We start from the raw sequence: 20,318 nt of genomic DNA, 5'->3' as shown, positions 1-20,318 counted from the left end.
ACTCGGCTTCAGGCACAAACGTTGCTACTGTGCATCTCGCTAAAACACCGCACGCACACATCATCCAAAAACGTCTGAATACACACCCCTCCGTGTTGTTATCCGACACCACCAGGCTTATACACAAGCGCACGAGTGTAGTTCCATACCCACTGACCATGCATCAGCCAGCGAGCCAACATCCTACAATTCCACCAGACGTACACTGTCCCATCCCGACGATCCACACCCTCCCATCCCACCGATCTATGCTCTCCCATCCCCACTGATCCACACTCTCCCATCCCACCGATCCACACTCTCCCATCCCACCGACCCAGCACTCTCCCACCTCAAAGACCCACGCCTCCCATCCACCGACCCATACAACCACAACCACCAACCTTTTCCATGTTGTCGTAGTCGAGCTTGAACACCCACAGCTTGAGGCGGGCGGCGATCTCCGAGATGGAGCCGAGAGTGAGCAGGAAGTTCTCTGCCGAGCCCAGCGGTAGCTCCGGGTTGGACACCTGGGCCTTCGCTGATGCGGCTCACCTCTTCGTCAGAAACGGCAAGCAGCGATAGCAGCTTCTGCAGACGGCAGCACAGGTTAGCCAGACCACAGGCAGAGGGTCCGAGAAGTGGGAAAACTTTGCGGGCAGCACTAGCGCTGCAGTCGCTTCGATGAAAGGTAAAAAGAGTCAACAAACCGTCTTGTCAGGACGGCAAGAGACGCATCTTTGGCAGACGTTTTTGACGGGCGATAGAATTGAGCAAGAAATGATCTCGCTTCATTGGAATTGTCGAATGGATACTACTAAGTCCACTGATAGCTCCGAACCCACCAGATCCTGCTAACTGTTTCAACGCATAACGTTCATCAAGTGAGCAAGGTCGTTAGCAGACCACCACTGCCTCAATACCCCATTTTCCGCGCACAGGCAGCAACATATCCATAGCCTAAAAGACAACTGGCAGATTGGAAATCACTCTGGAAATCATTCCGGCCGGCTGACTCGCTCCTTGCCTCGATGCCCTCCGTGTTGAGGAATGGTAGCGTCATCTTCAAGGATGGCAGTTTTGATGGTCCGCGGCGGGCGGCAAGCTTGGTCATGGCAGATGTTGATGGCGTTGGACCGCTTGTGGTCGAGCACTACGATCTCCTTGGTGCCCTTCGTCTCCTGCTGCTTCTGTTAACGCGGCCAACGTACACTTAGCTGCACTATGCTATCAGCGGTTTGTTGATGGGACAATGTGGCAAATGCAGCCCCTTGTCAGGCTCACAGTGCTCGGTGTGAAAATGGTTCACAGCTTAGTACACATCAGGTCGATTTGGTTTCTGAGATATGCAAACTATGCCACAGAGGAATCAGCGGGCGGCGAGAAAGCAGACGTGAATTAAACTAACTGCCGATGAGATCATGTTGTCAAGCAAACCCGAACGAGCTATTTGCGACTGGCAATACAATACATATGTCAGCGCGGTCAGTCCTAGTCATACACAGAACAGCGGCCGGCAAGCCCTTGTGTTGGTGCCTTTCACGGCAGTCCATCCGAGGCCGACCGTACACAGTTAGTGAACGACATTCAAACACATGGGCGCTTGTCGGCAAAGGGACGACAAAATGTATCGGGGGTAGGAAGCGCACTGTGCGCACACGTATGGGCAATATTATATATATATATTATATAATATATATATATATATATATATATATATATAATATTAACATGTCAGCGACCCCGTGGCGATGGGCGAAAACAGAATCTAAAATATGCATGTGAAGATTTAACGAATGGGGATATTTTCACCCAGTGTCTTTAGATGGAGTGGTTTGTGAAAATTGGACATTATATAAACCAAAATATATCAAATAACGCAAAAGGCTGCATCAGACAATGCTGATCAGTTTCAACACAGCAGGGATCACAGACAAATACCAAATAAACGGAAACTCAACGAGAAGAGTTGGAAAACACGCATCAAAGGAGTTCGAGGCCCTGATGCAGTAACACGGCTTATCAAACAGCGTCTAAAGATAACAGGGGGCTGACTGTATATCCATCCGCCCCCGCGTACGTGCCGCGTAGTGAAGTATGCAATTAAAAACCCGCTGATCCTCACGGAGTCCTAGCACATATCAGTCACGAGTAAATCGCACACACAAAGATCAGAGAGACACAGTATGGCAGGCAACGTTCGACAGGTCTTACCTCCTGAGAAGCCGGAACGGAGGTGGACGACAGACAGAGAGAGATGAGGGAAAAAGAAGCATTAGTACGGCATTCACGGGACCAACAAGGCATAGACGAGGCGCGCCGGTAACTATGACAAACTGCGAGGACACTGGCGACCAGCTAGTCACGGTCAACTACCACCTGCGGGCGCCCACAGCCGCCAGGCCAGCGTTAGAGTCCCTACAGAGCTGTCATCTGCAGCCCAGGCGGCCGGCGAGTCAGCGCAGTCCCAGGCCTCCGACTCCGACTCCGGGCATGTCCCATCGCGAGTTACCCCACAGATGGCCGCGTTGCGATGCATTCATGAGAAGCCGCTCCGCTCACCCGGGTTAAGTCCGCGTTACCGACGGATCGCTACTCAAATCTAAGCCCGAAGCATTGCGCCGTCCCACGAGTGCGCCGGTGCCCGCTCCACCATTAGTGCGCCCTAGGCGGCGCCCGCACTCTAACCCCGCGTTGCGGCGGCCCGTGTTAGGGCTTGGCCCGGCCTCGGGCCGGCGCCGCGCGCCGCGCGCCGCGCGCCGCGTGCCGCGCAGCGCCGCGACTCGCCGCGCCGCCCGGCGCGCACCTTCACCACCAGGTCCTTGGCACGCGACTCGAACAGGTGCTTCCAGCTGCTGGGGTGTCGACGGCCACCTGCGGGATCTCGTCCCAATGGTGTCTGGGTTCGCCGGCACGAAGTCCGTCGCGCACCTAGACAGTGCAGGCCCGTAGATGTAAAGGTATAAAATTGAGGCACATGATTACAGTGTCATTTAGGTCTCGAAGCTTGAAGTAATGCTTGAAATTAGGACAGATGTGAGCCTATAGAGAAGGTCCATTGGTGATAAAAGGTGTCATGTACAATGAGCGCTCGAAGACCATGGTGGACAAGGTCGCATACTGCGGTTGCCAGGATTTCCACGACACACCACACAACGTTTCAAGAGACCTACAATGTGCTCACCTCCCTCAGAACAGCTTGACCGTCTTCTTGGTCTTGGCTGGCCGGCGGAGCTGTGGGCCGTTGGTCCTGTTGCGGTAGAAGGACGACTGGCTGCACGCCTCGGTGGTGCTCGCCGTCAGCCGGGAGATGGGGCCCCGGCGGCGGCGGCGGAGGCGGCATGCCGGGCAGCCGCGGCGGCGGCGGCGGCGGTGGCATCCCCGGCAGCTGCGGCGGCGGCGGCGGCACGCCAGGCGGCGGTGGCGGACCGCCGTTCATCGACAGCGACAAGCACCGGCAGGTCGGCGTCGTCGCGCTCGTTCAGGTCGGAGAAGTCGAGGTCGGCGAGCACCAGCGGCCGCTCGAGGCTGCGGATCAGCTGCTCCCAGTGCAGGTCGTTCTCCGACTTCTTGGGCGCCTCCTGCACCTGCCGCACCGCCTCCGGACTCTTGAGGTCGTGCTTGCTCTTGGAGCGTGACAGCTCCTCTCTTGGCCTTGGAGATGATGCCGCTAGAGTCACCGATGCGACCGGGCCTCTGCTCATCGGCCGGCGAGAGCGGACTCGGCTGGCTCAGCAGCTTCTGGCGTAGGTCACGCACACTGTCCGGCTTCAGGTCAAGATCCAGGTCGGCCCGCCGCTGCTCGGCCGGCCCGTCCTCCGCCACCGGCTCCGGCTCCGGTGTCGCCTCCTCCGCCGCCTTCTGGTACATCATGCCCAGCACCCAGGGCTTCTTCAGGACGCCAGACTCAGAGCGCAGCAGCGGGCCCGGCGCCAGCTCCGGCTGCACCGGCAGATGCCATGTTAGGCGGCAGTGCAACTGGCAGGAGCCGATGCATGCTTCAATGCAAGTGTCAGCTGTTAAAGACATTGGAAATCCTTGTCGGAGTAAGACCCTATACAAACTCTTTATATTTCCTAGGTTACAATGAGCTGACCAGAACGTGATTCTCGTGCGAACTGCGGTCAGTCCGGTGTGCCCTGATTGTGCCACCACTGCCTGCATCCCATAGGCACCCTTCTACACTTTTTTTACACTCCTTCTACACTAGTACACTTCTACACTTCTCCCTTGTATCGCGAGTGCCGAGTGACAGCCACCTGGCCACGTTATCAACGTCACCCCATCCTCTCGTATCGTCACATCGTCACCCTCACCTGTATGCCGTGCGAGCTGGACTCCCGCGAGAGCGGCGCCGAGCCGGGCACCTCCAGCCGGCTCATCTGGGTGTTCTTCCAGTTTTGCTGGTCGGTGCGCCGGGCCTCCTCCTTCTCCGGCGAGCTCGAGCCGCGCTCCTCCTGCTCGCGGATGAAGCTGCGCTGCCGCTCCTGACGTTCCCGGCGCCGCCGTAGTCCGGGCGTCACGCCCATCTCCGAGACTGGCCACAGAGACGCCGGCGCGTGGGAGGAGGCGGGCGGCTGGCGAGCGTCGCCGCCAGGGCACAGGCCGGGGCTTTTAAAGGGCAGAGGCACGCTGGAAAGGGGTGGGATGGGGACAAGGATGAGCACCGGCGCGATGCCAGTGGGGGTCATAATTCAAAAGTCAGCTGTCCAAGTTCTGGGATGGAGCACTGGGGTCGGAGCCTCACGGTTTCCTATCACAGGTCAACCATCGGGAATCCCATGACGAACGCCAGGCTTCGAGCGACACGCGCGCCGGAAGTGGCCATCCAGGTTGCCGAGCGATCCTCGAAATAGCTATTGAGCTATGCACTTTGCTTTCGAGTAGTTTTGCCTGAGCTGTTAGCGCTGATGTGGGCTGCTGAGGAAGTCCGGAGTGACGCATACTATAAACCCACATCAGCTACTATAAAGCCGTGATGACCTACATTATGTCCTAGCTATGCGATCTTTAAGCTGATCGGACCGACTTCACGGCTGTCGATCTGGGTAGCTCATGGTCAATATCTCTGGCAAGTAAAACGAACTGAGGATGCTGCTGAGAGCTGAATAAGTACAAAGAATGTGCTAAACGAGCTGGCTGATCGTAAAACCAGCCAGCAGTCTTCGGACGGGCTGCTGCGTGCCTTCCACCCTTGTAAGACCCAGCCGATGCGCAAACGAAAACACCTGGGTTTGACAGCCGCCGAGTACCCCAGCCATGAGACAAGCAATTGTTATGTCAGGTCTCAATCCTACGTGGGTCATAAACATACCTCAAAATCTTTCACAGCGCTGTTTGTATACAAACTTAGTTTTGACGTATTCTAACAGTTCACGGCATAGCTGTTCTGCCCAGAAAACTTTGGAATCAGACAGCTTGCCTTTCCAAACTCGCAAAGTTTTCTGGGCAGAACAGCTATGCCGTGAACTGTTAGAATACTATCAATCAGACAGCTTGCCTTTCCAAACTCGCAGACAGGTCACACCCGGCCACTCATCTGTAGATTACCCGTCAGCCCACGACACTTAAAGCTCCAAAAATAAACAAATGATGCAGATTCGCACAAATGTGTCACGTGCGCTGTCATCTAAATGCAAATGGTAAATGATGCGGTTTGAAACGTGTTTCGGAGCATGGAAAAAGTCAGTAGAATAAGCCGCATGCTCATAGCACGGAATCAAAATTGTGACTATTCGTTTGATATGTATGAGCAGCATTGATTTAATTAAAAGTATCTAATCGGGTGCATGAATAAACTTTTCCATTTTTTCGTTTCTCATTTCTTCGCTGATCTCATCATTTCGGTTCTCGTCACAGAGCCTGCTGCTCTGTGACGAGCACCGAGCCTGCTGCTATGCGACGAGTGCCGAGCCTGCTGCGCTGTGATGAGCGCCGAGCTCAGTCAACAGCCCCGCCCCCGCCGCTGGCGCACGCACAGCGCCAGCGCTGTCCGGCGTGACACGCAGCCGGCCCCTGCGGCGCCACGCAACCGCCCTCTGCTGAGGATACGTCGCAACAGAAAATAAACCTGGACGTCACCACCCAGCTAACTGGGCGGCGGCACAACGTCGCGTTGTCCCCATCCTCGACCCTGCTCGGTGTGAGCGGGCGGTGGCCGAGAGATTATAAACCCGCAGCTCATAGATGACTATAAATGGCTTCAGCATGATCTCTGCATTTCACAGTTTGGCCGCACACAAAGTGAACTAGGCCAGGTTTTTATGCAACGATGGCAGTCAACAAGAAAGCTGACGTCAACGGAATGCTCCAGTGAGCTCCTCTGACGTCCGCAAAAAGAGCTCTTCGCTCTTTTGAGGCCCGCACGAACTCCATCACACAAATCAAGTAGGAGCTGGGTAATGCCAGCGTGCTGAAAGCGAATTCAAAGGAAGCGCCATTTGCCGGTGCGAACACTTTTGTGGCGGGAAACTACGCTAACCGGAAGTTGTCTCCAAATGGATGTTAAACTGAAGAGCAATCGAATCATAGAGACAAAAAAGCCTTGGGCCTCAAATTTGTCGCTGTTGTGACCTGGGAGATCATACTCTGACACATTTTATCTTATTCTTTTCTGATTCTGCTATGAGATCTCCCAACTCACATTTCATCAAATGGTTTTTACAGAAGCATAGATAGAGCATTACCGATACCAACGTGGCAGCATGACAGAAAAGTGACATCGATCCCACTTCCATCAATCCATTTGAGGGGGTCAAAATAAGCTACCATAGCCCCTTCACATCCCCGCACATGCATTTTCGCAGCTGAGCCCGATGGGACATGGCTTGGGCACGGATACCTGCCGCAAGAGCACGCTGTCTGCGTCACCAGGCCCGCACCACCGGACTCACAGTTGACCGGGTCCTGCTGAGATCCGGTAAGGCCGTTGATCTCGACGCCGGTGGCCGGCGCGTTGCGACTGAAGACCCTCCTCCGTTCGCTGACGGACCAGCTCTCGCCCACCGGCCGGTAGAAGCTGAACGAGGGCTCGTGCTCCTCCGGCGAGCTGGGCGAGTCGGGCGAGGTCCGGCGCGTGGAGAAGCGCATCGAGCGCCTCCGCTCGTCGGACTCGGCCGGCGGCGATCTGCGGCTGCGGGGCAGCGTCCTGCGCCATACGCGCACCGGTCAAGCGGGTCAGGGTCACGCGAAGTACTCAGCCAGATGGGTACAGACACAACCGCGGACAGAAAAGGGTCAGGTGCGGGCAGCGGCCAGCGGCACACACACACCGAACATGGATGAGGGCCTCACCCTGCGCAGAGGGAAGATAAGCCGGGATCTCCCGCTGCGCAGAACGGACACGGGTGAGGGTCTCGCACTGGCCGACCCCGCCCGCCCGCCCCCCCCCCCCGCACGGCTGCGGCCCTGCTGAGCGCCTGCGGACCTGCCTGACGACCGGACGGCCGGTCTTGGTGCGCGGATGCGACGAACCGATGCCGTCCTTGTGATTCGGTAGGGCCGACGAGACGCAGCGATAGGAAGTGGTTTGCCTGTGAAGGCAGCGCTGTGCATGCGGCCGAGGACGTCCATGTGGGCTGACCCCGCGCTGGCCGCGCATCACCTGCGAGGGACACCTTCCCGGAAGTGTGCGTGGGGTGCATTCCACCACTGGAGTGAGAGCTCCGTCCCGATTTTGACGTCTGGGAATCTGACGTTGACGTTGGACATGACGTTGGACGTGACGTTGTGTCACCCATCTCTGACGCTGCATCGGAGGGTGTTTTGTCATGGCATCCAGCCCGCGCACAGAGTTGTGATAGATCGTCTCTTGCATTGTTTCATGTCGTCAGACATGCTGATGTGGCTCATCTTATGTGTTTCAGGTAACGCGAATTTATGAGGGTAGACCAGCGGTGTGAACTAGGTAGATGAGCTCAATGCGAGAACGAGGTATGGCAAGAACGCAATTGTAACCATTACAATTAGTATGTAATATTACAACTGTGTCGGTAGTGCCAGATAAGTAGGGGTATCAACACAGCTTGGTGTGATTATTGCAGGTTTCTGTTGCATAATGTCCATTGCGACTTCAGCACGCTCGTAATCGTGTAGCAATGCTGTATGGTTCACAGCCTAACATGAAGGCTATCGTTCTTGGTGGCCAAGGCGGCATGATGGCGATTGTTCGGCAACGCCCTCCTCTGAGGTTGTTGGCAATGCGCGCCTGATACAGTTCTTGTTCTGTGTTATGCCCCATAGTACATTGTGATATCACAGGCTGCTTCACAGCTTCAGAGCAAAAGACAATGATTCGCGCTCGAATTCACTCGGGATTTAATTAAGCTGGGCCAGCATGGCTAGATCTGGGCCAAGCTCAGGTTGGGCCAGGCATGATTAGATTGGGCCAGCTTAAGCTTGGGCCAGACACGGCTGAGATGTATCCACGTGCCGTGAGGTGCACTGCAGTGCTTTAAAAACACCGTAAGTAATTGAGGTATTGATGACCGGTCAGGTCATTATTTCGACGGGAGAAATGTAGTCGGTTTGACCAAGCATGACTTTCCTCCCCCGCACGACTCGTCAGTCAATATTGCGGCGTAGCCGACGGCCCCAGCCGGCGTAATCAATAGCTGCACGAAGTCAGGGGGGCCACAAGCTCCCACCTTGGGCCCGGGAAAGTCACGGCCATGCATATCAGTGAGGGTTCATGGAGAGACGGCCAGCTGTGGAGTGTGGGGTCAGCGAGATCAAGGCGGCGGCGCCGCGGTAGCGCAGCGTGGCGCTCTTGAAAAAGGCCACGCTGCCGTGACAATGTTGTCGCGCCGACCCGCTGTACGTGGGAGCACGCAGGAGCAGATGACTCAGGACACGGTTATGTATGAGCAAGCCCAGCTCGTTCAGCACGGAGGAACCTGTCCCGGGCGATACATCCCGACCAGCGAATGGCGGGAGATTTGGCGTGCACCAGGGCCACGCGCAGTGACATAGTGGTGTTCGAAGTCTCATCAGGTTCCGCACATCACGCCTCCCCTCACACGACGTCACCATCTGCGGGCATGCTGGAGCCGTCCTTCACTCAAACTAGTGTCCTGCAGGTACGCGGAGAGCCGTCCTCACCTGATCCAGTGTCCGCGGGTATGCTAGATCGTCCTCGACCTCATACCAGTGTCCGCGGATTTGCTGGGGCCGTCCTCACCTCAAACTAGCGCGCCGCAGTATGCGGAGCCGTCCTCACCTCATTCTAGTGTCCGCAGGTATGCTGGACCGTCCTCTCCTCATACTAGTATCCACGCCGTCCTCACCTCATGCTAGCGCCCGCAGGTATGCTGGTCCGTACTCACCTCATACTAGCGTCCGCGGGTATGCTGGAGGCCGTCCGACTCGCCGTCCTCCCGTTTGAGCACGGCCTCGTAGATCTGCAGCTGCTGGGCCAGCTCTGGCTCGATGTCAGCCCTCGCCAGGTACCTGCCGCACAGCCAAACACCTCAGACAACCCGGCCGGCGCGGGTGCCCCCCCCCCCCCCCTTCCCACCCACGGCTGACACGGCCTTATTGAACCAGTCCGGTGTTTTTGCGAGAAAGAGACGTAGTACGAGTTCTGCAACGTGAGTCAATGCAACGTGGAATGGAAAATACATCACGCAGACACGGCGCCGCTGCAGGAGCGGTAGCGGTCGTTAGCGGCACATGGGGTGGGAGGGCGGGACGGGATGAAGGTCAGCATTGAGACCGGAATGGTCTCGAGCACAATATTGACCACTGTTTAGTTTGCACTGACGCCCACATGGTGACCGACCTGGGGTCACAAAAGGGAAGGTGACTGGACTTTCAGCCGGCGCGTCGATAAGTAGGTGATTCAAAGCAGTGGCAATGGCACTCGTAACTCGCAAACTACAGAGGTATCGAGCGGTGCCGGCATTGTAGCCCCACGCCGTATCGTCTCACCACACGCCAGCCGGCTGATAGCTCTTGTACTGTACATCAGAAAACATTTTACAAACAGGAAAAACTTGTTTTTCATTCACGGTCTTTTATCAACCGCCATGTGTGAACGCAAACGGTTCAGGCGCAGCCTAAGGGGGCCTCGAAACCGCACCTTTTCATTTTTCTATCGGTGGCTCCTGACAGGGTAAACACAATATCAGCGCGGTGCGTTTGAAATGAGCTCCGTTTTCTGTCCCTCTCACTTAAGAAAATTTTTGGCTGCACCTCTGCACATGAGCAACACATGTGGGCGTAGCAGCGTACTAGCGTGTACTAGCGTGTACGCGTCTCTGGGTAACGTGTCAGACCAGTACTGAGCGCTGACTCTCCAGTGCATATTGTATCATGTCCATGCCTAGCCAAGCAGAAGCAGCTTGTTAAATGTTTTCGGATGTTGTCACCCTACATTGCGGCCTCATTTGAACCTGCCACAGAATCAACTTTCATTCCAAAAATTGCACAAAAAAAATGACTCCTTCGTGCGGTGGAGCATGCACTTTTTATTTTGAACGACGTGCAGCACCCCTTGTCTATGATAGGAATGGGACCTGGAACAGAATGACTTATAGGAGTCCCTCCACGAACAATGATATATTTACATAAGCCGTTAGGTTTTTAAAGATCTCAATGCCGGACCTTAGACAAGCACGCCCACTGTGCAAAGGCCTTGTCCCATTTGGATGACAGCTCTCTTGCTTTTTAACGGTGATACTTAAGCTAGCTTGTCAGGTCTGCACATGCAATGTTTCGGAGTTTTGTTAGATGGCGCATCACGTTCCCCGCAAGGACGCACTGCTTCTCAGTGATGACGCAAATATACCACACAACTCGCCTACGGGCTGATATTTATCCAACGAGCAGAAATTGCAAGCTCCAGTTTCCACCGCAGTGCACCGCGGCGCACGCAAAAGTGGACGAGCTGTGGAGGAGCACGGGCGGCAGCAGCAGCAGCCCTCAGCAGTCTTACTTGCGCGATATGAACAGCTGGACGGTGGAGACGTGCGCCATACCGATACCGGTGTCTCCGCCCACGCTCTGCTCGGCTTGGCTCGGCTCAGCTCAGATCAGCTCAGGTCAGCTCAGCTCAGCTCAGCTCAGCTCAGCTCAGCTCAGCTCAGCTCCCGACACAGCTCCCCGTCCCGCGCCCAGCTCAGCTCCCGGCGCAGCTCCCCGACACGCCGCCTTCCCGCCCGCCGACGCGACAGACACGACGCGCGCCCACCACCGCCGCGCTCCGGCCGGCGAATCGCCGCTCCCAATCGCGCCCATGAATGGCCCACAGGCGGCGCGAGGAGCGACACTGGAATCGCGAACCCGCGGCCGCACTGCGCCGGCGACGTTGACGGCCGCTGGAATCGGCCGACGGCGACCGCCGGAATCGGACGAGAATGGTCCACCGGGTTGCCCAAGTCAGACCTTCCCGATCGCGTCACGCGCTAGCCTGCGCCGGTGGGGTGGGGTTGGGGGGGGGGGGGCGTACCCCGGGCGTGCCGCCCTGCTGAACGCGCCGCTGCGCCGACGCCGATTGAAATGTCGCGTCGACAATGGCCGGCGCGGGTGCGTGCGGCGTATTCGGCGCGCTGCAGGTCGTCAATGGCCGACGCCGCGAACAAAGGCGTCCGGCGGCTGTTGTGTCGGGCCGGCGGCCCGGGACCGATCAAAACACACGGCCGGCCGGGAAGTCGCGCCAGAGCCTGCCGATGGATCATCGGCTGGACGCACCTCGTCAGCACCGGCTGACGGTCGATACTGACGGGTCCGTGGCACTGGGTGACGAGGCACTGGTCAGCCAGTGACAGGTTGACGAGTCGCACGGACTGGAGGAAACCACGGCGACCGGACAACGCCAGCTAAAGGATGGCTGACGAGTCGCATCGGCTGACGAGTCGCACAGGCTGACGAGTGACGCACGTCATTGGCCAGTGGTCACTCGTCAGAGCTGACGGGTGGCACAACTCATCGGCCGGTGCCAGGCGTCACACATAACGGGCGACGCGCGTCATCGGCCAGTGCCATTCGTCAGAACTGACGAGTGGCACAACTCATCGGCCGGTGCCAGTCGTCACACGTAATGGGTGACGCAACGTCATCGGCCAGTGCCACTCGTCGGAGCTGACGGGTGACACAGCTCATCGGCCAGTTGTCACTCGTCAGAGCTGACGGTGACACTGGCCGATGAAGCCTTCATTACACAGTTGCCAGATTGAGCGGATTTCGGAACATCAGCGCTTCATCAAACGACGCTGAGTTCAGTCAATGACGGAGTGACCCTGCTATCACCAGACGAATTGGAGTTAAGAGGCGTCAAACGGAGTGGAGGTTAACCGACGGTCATCAACTTCATAGAGCCCATTGGGCACTGGACATCCCAAAGCGGCTGTGCAGCACGAAGAGGGCAGGACGTTATTCAATCTCGGCCATGGGCCATTGCGGGTGTGATGCGGCGAGTTCTGAATGTAGACTGGCCTAATACAGTCATTCTCCGCGACATGATATATGGTTAGCTGGTGCTGTACTGCTACTCGCACTAGCGAAATTCGCAGAAAATATTTCACATTGGTTCTTCACACAGTGCGAGAACAATGTGCGTGCAGTCATACTTAATTACGGTCCGACCTTCATATGCGTGCATAAAGGAACTGTGCATGCTTTGTAGGCACGGTGAGGCACCATCCAAGGAAAAATGTCTCATAAAACTTGCATCATAAACAGTTAGTATGTTTGAAATGGCGCCACAATCGAGTTCTCATTCGTACCAGCAGCCAAATAACCACATAACGGACTGTGATTTTTTGAAAGTTACTGCACTTAGAAGCCCTCAGTTGTACAACGGAGTCGTTGTCATCCTGCCCCCTCTGCGCTCGGCCCACCACTGGGCCTGTTCCCCTCCCCTCCACCCCCGTCCTCGCTCCCGCCCATCATTGGCCCCTGTTTCTCTCGCCTCACCGTCTCGCTCCCGCCCCCACTACTGCCCTGTTCCCGGCCTCCGTCTCAACTCGTCTCGCTCCCGCCCACCGCTGGCCCCTGCTCCCCTCGCCCTCGCCCGTCTCGCTCCCACCCACCAATGCCCTGTTCCCCTCGCCTCGCCCGTCTCCTCCGCTCCACCCGCCACTGGCCGGGCGACCGTCGGTACTCACCTGTTGGTGATGGCCTCCATGCCGAGCTGCTCCAGCCGGTCCGTCTGGTCGTAGTAGGTCGACTGGTCGTCAACGGCGTTCAGCGCCTTGTTGATGAGCGTGGCGCGCGAACACGAGCAGCTCCGAGTCGGCCGAGTCGCCGCCGCGCAGCAGGGACATCAGGCCGTGCCAGGGCGTCCGACCTGAGAGCAGGTCAGGTCACGTCTCGTCAGATGGATCACGGGTGGTCTGGTCACGCTGGGCCAGGCAGCCATCGCAGCACGAACACCCGACCTTGCCAGGGCGTCCGGACCTGCTCGTGACGGGAAGTCAGGCCAGTTCAGGTCACTCCAGGTCAGATATAAAAATTCAGATCAGGTCAGGTCAAATAAGACCAGGTCAGATCGGTTCAGGGCAGACAGATAGATCAGGGAAGGTCGGGTCTGGCTGAGTCGCCGCGCCCCAGAGGGAACATGGGCCGTGCCGGGCCTTCGCCTGTCAGCTCACTCTCGCTCCCTGACTCTCACCTCTTTCTGTGTCGACGGCGTTGATGGCACGGACCAGCAGGAGTCCGTTCGGTTCCGTATACTCCACGAAGACGAGCAGCAGCTTAAGTGCCGTCTTGACCACCAGCCGGTACTGCGAGTCCAGCAGGCTGTACAGCCACTGCACCGTCTCGCCGTGCTCCATCACGCCCGTCATGCCGTCCACGTACAGCATCACCTGGCCCAGAGCTGGCGACATCGGCACAGCGAGGTCAAAGAACGGGGCGGGAACTCTGATGTGGCGCTGACGGCTGGGGGACAGTGAGGTCGGAGAAAAGGGGAGCATCATTTGCTCGTCGCTGGCGACGCATTGAGCAAATATTCGACCTATTCTCCTCCAGCAGCAATGCCACAAGATCAACGCGGCGTGCCTTCTCGCTCTCATACCTTATCGCTGCCCCCACATACAACAACGGTGGACAAATGTATCGAGACCGAGCCCCTGCCGGCAACAGATGGAGGCACTCAGCGAGGGACACGTCCCGTAGTGCGAGACCAAAACAACGCCAAGCGCCCCGCCCCGCCAGTCATCGGTCAGCGGCCCACCTCGCAGGATGTAGTTCTGGTACTTCTGGTCCGCCTCCAGCCCCACTTTGATGAGGACACGCCAGACCGTCGTTGTTGACAAACTCGTGCACGAGATCCTTGTCGTCCTGGAGCAGAAAAGGCGGGAGTGTCTGTGTAATGCAATAGTGCTCCTGCACCATCGCCGTGTAGTGCAGCACAGGTGTCGGCTGGCTGTTGCTCCGGCATCATCGCCGTGTAGTGCAGCACGGGTGTCGACTGTTTGTGTTCCGGCACCATTGCCGTGTGGTGCAGCATCGGCTGTCTGTGCTCCGGCACCATCGCCGTGTAGTACAGCACGGGTGCCGACTGTCTGTGCTCCGACACCATCATCGTGTCGCTCAGCGATCTGCACGCTGGAGAATAATAACCACCTAATGGGTGAAATGCTTGGTCAAATCGAATAATAATTGTTCGAGTAGAATAATGGTTTGCGGTGGGCTCTGAATAACAACTAAGTAGCTCTACATAGTACCCAAGGCATTGCTATGTGTGGCGAAGGTAGCATATCGATGCAGAACAGCGCTCGGTCGCTTTCTTTTGATGCAAGACCGCAAACAGAAATGCAGTCTCATTACAGGGACAATAAGAACGGCTGTCATTATCTTCCTCTTACGTTTTTAAAAAATTGTGTCTTGCAGGAGTTTTCATCTCGGATCGAGTCAACGTTGGCAAGATCGAACAATCCAAATCCTGTCCAACGAGTTCCTTCAACTCCCGAAGAGGGTTATCAACGAAGCACCTCCACGCCCTCAGCCTAGCAGCCCCCGCCGAGCTGTTGGACCGACGGATGGCCTGGCCCCCGGCACCAGTCCCGCCCGTTGGACGCATGATGACAACCTCACGGCGCGCCGGCTAACTGCGGAAACACGCTCTCCGCTCACATGGCCTACTTGAATAAGTTAAATAAGACTTGAAATCAACTTCAATAAGAAACAAACACTTGCACAACGGCTACCCCACTAGCTAGTGAAAATACGATCGGGTCACAAAAAATAGAAATACACCTTAGCAACGGTCCATTCGCCCAACATTAATGGTCTGCATCAAAATAAATATGCTGTGATATGTGACACTTTTGACATCATATTTCTCCGCCTCGCTATGACCCCATCAGTGAAACCAGTTATCGCACATATGAGCCTCCGGCAACAACTGGTCACCTGAGGTGTATTTACTCACACACTAAACAGGAATGGAATGTGTGCCAACATTACTCGTACCTGAAATATTTGCTTGAGTGAGAAGAGAGCTCTTCTCAGGTCTCGTTCTTGCGAATTCAGTAGCTTTTCTGCAATGGAGAGTAAAATGTCATGAGTCAAAGGACATAATCTGGAATTAGAAATACAGAACATTTCATACCTTTCGCAACTTCCTCATCGATTCGCCCCTAATGTTCATGCTTAGACTTCTTGATCGAGCCCCAGCGACACAACATTGTGAATACCATCCTTCTATCCAAGAACCCCAATCTACAACGGCAGACGGTCGTTTGGACACCACTCCCATTTGCTTGGTGCTTGGAACGCCAGCGCGCCCTGGTGGCGAGCAAACCGGTCATGCCTGACGTGCCGCCGGCTGAGGCTCCTGTGAGCCCGTGCGCCGGCGGGGGCGGGGGCCGGGGCCGGACGCTGTGCGCGGTCGTCTTGGCAGTGGCGCCCGGGCCGCTCGGCCGCGCGCATTCATCGTGAAAACAAACGCCTGGCGCCCCAGCGGTAGCGGCTCCCGACGGCGGCAACGGCTCGCGGCGCGGCGCCGCCGCAACCCTGGCGCACATCCGTCCGCCGTGGTTTTGAGCCCGAAACCCGGGTCGGCCGCGCCAACCCACGCAAAAAACGGCGCCGCACGCGCTTAATGAGATTCCGGTGGGCCTGCAGCAGCAGCCGGTGGGAGTCTGCCAGGAGATGGGCTCACGGCGGCGCCGGCGTGAGCGCATTGTCACCAATGGCTGCCCGGTCGTTCTGCGGTAGGGACGGGCGATAGGCTGTCTCATGTCCGTGCGGCGTCGGAAATGCCAGGTGGAACGAATCCTATGAGATTAAAGTCGGGTGTGAAGCATGGAAAAGAAAGCAAGTATTCCAGCGGCCGGATTTAGATCCGCTGTCGAATGCAGCCGGAATGCAGGTTATCGCTACAGTCAGCCAAAAAACTTTGCAGCCAATGCTCTTCACAGACGCATCTAAATCGCCAGTGGAACACGCGCCTTGACTGTGAACATTGAGATACGGACAGAATGCCGAGGAGAGCTAGGGTTGGAAAGCTGAAGAAACGACATCTTTGCAACACAGCATGTCAAAATCCAGCCATACACAATGCAGGCCTGTGCGGCCGCGGTCACACCAGCCACGCCGCATTCTCCACCCACGGGTACGAGACATTGTACGATTGGCACATCGGGCTTCCCCTCGCTCGGGGAGCAAAGCCACAAAGCTGGGAAACACAATGGTATGCACAGTGGTCACGACGTCCGCAGCACCACACCAGCGCCTGCAGCAGCGCTGCGCTGGGGTCGACTCCCCTCAGACCGCGGTCCGCCGCAGGCCCTCTGTGGACGGCATAGCGCTCCCTGCGGCTGCTGTGTGGCTTCCGGCGAGGCCAACGCTGAGCTGTCCCCCCCCCCCCCCCCCCACCTGGACCCGAATCCCGAGCACATTCAGGCAAAGGCTTGGTCAGAACTTCCTTCAAAAGTCTAAGGAAGTCGAGTCAACTTCTCCGGAGTCAGGCACGCTCGCTCTCACTCACTTGCTTACTCCGCACCGTTTTGCTCACTCTCACTTACTCGCTCACTCCGCACTCTCTCGGCTAGGTCCGTCAAACCATCTTCCCTCTGCCAAACCAAAGAAGCCCAAGTGCTTTCCACCAACGTGACTGGACACCACGCCTTACGTACACCCATAATCTTACGCCCTTACCACCCGCCCCTCCTGCGACCAAACCATTGATGGCGTGGTTCAGCCCGGCAGCAGCAGCGACAACGCCTCACCACCAGCGCATCGCCCGAGGCGGCGGAGATTTCACGCAGACGCCGTTCGGGACTACCGGGACTGCGGGTCCGTACCGTCACCTCCTACCACCCCGGCGCATCACCGGCGACCCCGGGTCATCGGCACCGTCACGGATCGTCGAGGTCGACGTCCGACGGCCGGCGCGGGTGGCGCCGCTCTCGTGCTCACCTATGATGGCGTGGCAGCGGTACCGACAGCTGCGTCCGCACCACCAGCGCGTTCTTCGGGCTGGAAACGAAACACAGCACGGGTCAAGGTCGTCACGGTTAGCGGCTCTTCTCCGGTGCCGGAGGGCCGCCGGGTGGTTATTAGCGGCGCGGTGTGTACCGGCGCGCCGCTCGTTGTTTAGCCACGGGTGAACGCGCTGGTCGGCAGCCAGCGGGGCGAATTAAATCCCGCGCCAAACCTGAGCGCCACCTATTGGAGACGTCAAGGCGCGCTGAATGAAAACATGGGGCATCGTCCGTGCCCTTATCCACCTTCGAAATAACCCAACGCAGGGTAAATTCTAGCACAAAATGAGCTGTTCGTGGTCTTCGGACCAAGACGGATCTATTGTAGTGGGCCCGACCGTACATGCTTCACATGTGCACGCATGTACGCACGCATACATACACAACCGTCGCAGCCCATAGCTTCGTGGAAGTACAGCGATTCGAAACTGGTTACAAATTTCCCGATGGTAATTTAGGCTGAGTCTCACAGTCTGACTCCTGTTTTCTTTTCTGAGCCTCTGCCACGCCATGGCAGTAGACATTAGCCTCCTCCACGTCTGTCTGCAGGTGACATTCAGCCACCTTTTAGCCTAGCTTTCTGTCCGTCTTCCCCTCCCTCCCTCTCTCCGCCGGCCTCAGCCCCCTGCAACGGGGGCCGTCAGACGGATCCAGAGCTCCTCATAGCTGGTTAGCAGGCCCAAAGGTCCCAGTCCCGTGAGAAGAGTGTAGAGATTTCCGGTTCCGTAGACGAGGCCCACAGAATCTCCCTGCCCAGTCTCGGGAAGCAGTCTCTAAGGCCCCCGGTCGCGTGACCTGGAGGTCCCTTGGTCCCACCAGCGTACCCCAAAGGTTTCTCGGTCTCGTGAACAGGCCCATAGTCCTCCAGTCCCTTGAGCAGGCCCAGAAGCCCTCTGGTTCAGTAAGTTGACCCCAGGCATCCCCGGTTACGTGTGACCCCAGATGTCCCTAACCCAGGAGGTCCTCGGCGTCGTGACGCGTGACCCTAGAGGCCCCTCTAATCCCGGGTGCCTGATCAACCCAGGGAGGTCCTGAGCGTCATGGTGTAGACCCCAGAGATACGCGGTCTTGACACAGCCCCGGCCGGCAGCGGCGGGGTGCTGTGACGCCGGGTGGCGCGGCACCAGTCACAGCCCCGGCCGCCAGTGGCCGCGGCAGTGACGCCGGGTGGCGCGACACCAGTCACGGTCCCAGCCGGCAGCGGCTGCGTGGCTGTGACGCCGGGTGGCGCGGCACCAGTCACAGCCCCGGCCGCCAGTGGGCCGCGGCAGTGACGCCGGGTGGCGCGGCACCAATCACGGTCCCAGCCGGCAGCGGGCCCGCGGCTGTGACGCCGGGTGGCGCGGCGCCAGTCGGCGGCTGCAGCGTGCCCGCTCTGTGCCCGCTCATCTGGCGCCCGGATTAGACGTCACCGGGGCTAGGGACGGCAGTGGCGCCCGCCGCCGAGCCGCGCAGCTGACCCGCGGGTCAACGGCCGGCTCGGTCCGGTCAGCCGCCGTCCACATTAACGACCTTGGTACGGACCAGATCGGGGCCAGATACACGTCTGCTTGCGTGTCACCGCCGTGACGCCGCCATGCCACCGCCGTGACGTTGCCGTGTCACCGTCGGGATGGGCCGAGGGTGTCCGCCGGCCCTGCATCCTTCAGGGCGAGAGGTCGCCACATCCGTCCTATCAGCGTAATGATCGATCTGATCAAAGCTGCGTCCCTCTATTATGGCAGCCGTCTGTATTCCACTTTGTCACCCGTTACCACCCGTGTCCTCCGCGCGTCAGTACTTTTGAGTGGGTCCAGTTTTTTGCCTCGCGCCGGAAAGCCGGCTAGTCATGGTTCATGTGCAGTTATCACAGAACCATACTTTCCTCCCATTGAGGAAAACTTCATTGAGTTTCATTTCATTGATTTTTAACGTCGAGCATTGTTGTGGTGGACCAGTAAGCGCCGCGGAAAGCATCGCAGTTGCCGGGGATAAACTAAACGGTTATGGGGCATAACGCGGGTTATGTTGGCCTTCAACCTGTACAAGTGCGTGATAAACACATTGGTGGTACTTGTATCATTAATGAAACAACAGTAACGTGCACTGAAACTGTTTTATCTGAAGCGAGCCGTGCGAACGGCCGTAATTCAATGACAGGAAGTTGGATATCGGCTGTAAAACACATCGGCGTCAAAACAGAGTTTGCAGGTGTCATGGCATCAGAAAGTTCTGAGAATGCCCATAACTTTACAACGAATTCCATTTCATGACTTCCGATCCTATGGGTATATACATATATATATATATATATATATATATATATATATATATATATATATATATGTATATATATATATATATGTATATATATAGTATTTTTACAAGTGTTGGCATCATAGCTAAAAACTCGCTGCAGACAATGAATCACGTCAGTGACCGCTTTGCACGCCGTTATGAACAATGTGTCGTTCTGTAAGGAAAACACTGTTTCATGACTTATGGTCTCATTTGTGTACGGTAGTGGAGAGGCGTTTGCTCATCAGGACACATTCTTGGCATCTTAACACAGTTGTCTTTCACCACAAAAATGTATGTCAGCTCCATGTTATGACTTTCCAGCGCTGGCAAACGGGATCGGTTGATCCGCAAACGAGCCGGCAGAACGGGCGAATTTTGCTTCCTCTGCCGACGATGCGAAACTACGACCTGGTCCAGCTCTACTCGGTCGCAGGGACCTGGCAGCTCCGTAACACCTTATAAACATGCCACAGCTTGAGCAGCGAGTTGTAACATCTCTCAGAACAGGCTGACCAAGTTGTCTCCATCATGTGAGCCCACATGCTGGTGACATACATCCAGAGCGCTGCAAAAAGGCGCAGCTTTGAACCTTAGAAGTTCTACGTGCTCCGCCACGGAGGGCTGCCGCGC

At 57.0% G+C, this 20,318-nt stretch overlaps 1 pseudogene; it reads right to left on the bottom strand.

Annotated features, from left to right (window-relative positions):
• The window catches only part of LOC119089988 (FH1/FH2 domain-containing protein 3-like), a 44,164-nt pseudogene that overhangs the window by 11,984 nt on the left and 11,862 nt on the right, over nt 1–20,318 (bottom strand).

The sequence above is a fragment of the Pollicipes pollicipes genome, unplaced genomic scaffold, assembly GCF_011947565.3.
Source record: "Pollicipes pollicipes isolate AB1234 unplaced genomic scaffold, Ppol_2.1 Scaffold_3087;HRSCAF=3621_pilon_pilon_pilon, whole genome shotgun sequence".
Lineage (NCBI taxonomy): Eukaryota > Metazoa > Arthropoda > Thecostraca > Pollicipedomorpha > Pollicipedidae > Pollicipes > Pollicipes pollicipes.
The sequence above is the reverse complement of the archived record's forward strand: the minus strand, read 5'-3'. Positions and strand labels throughout refer to the sequence as shown.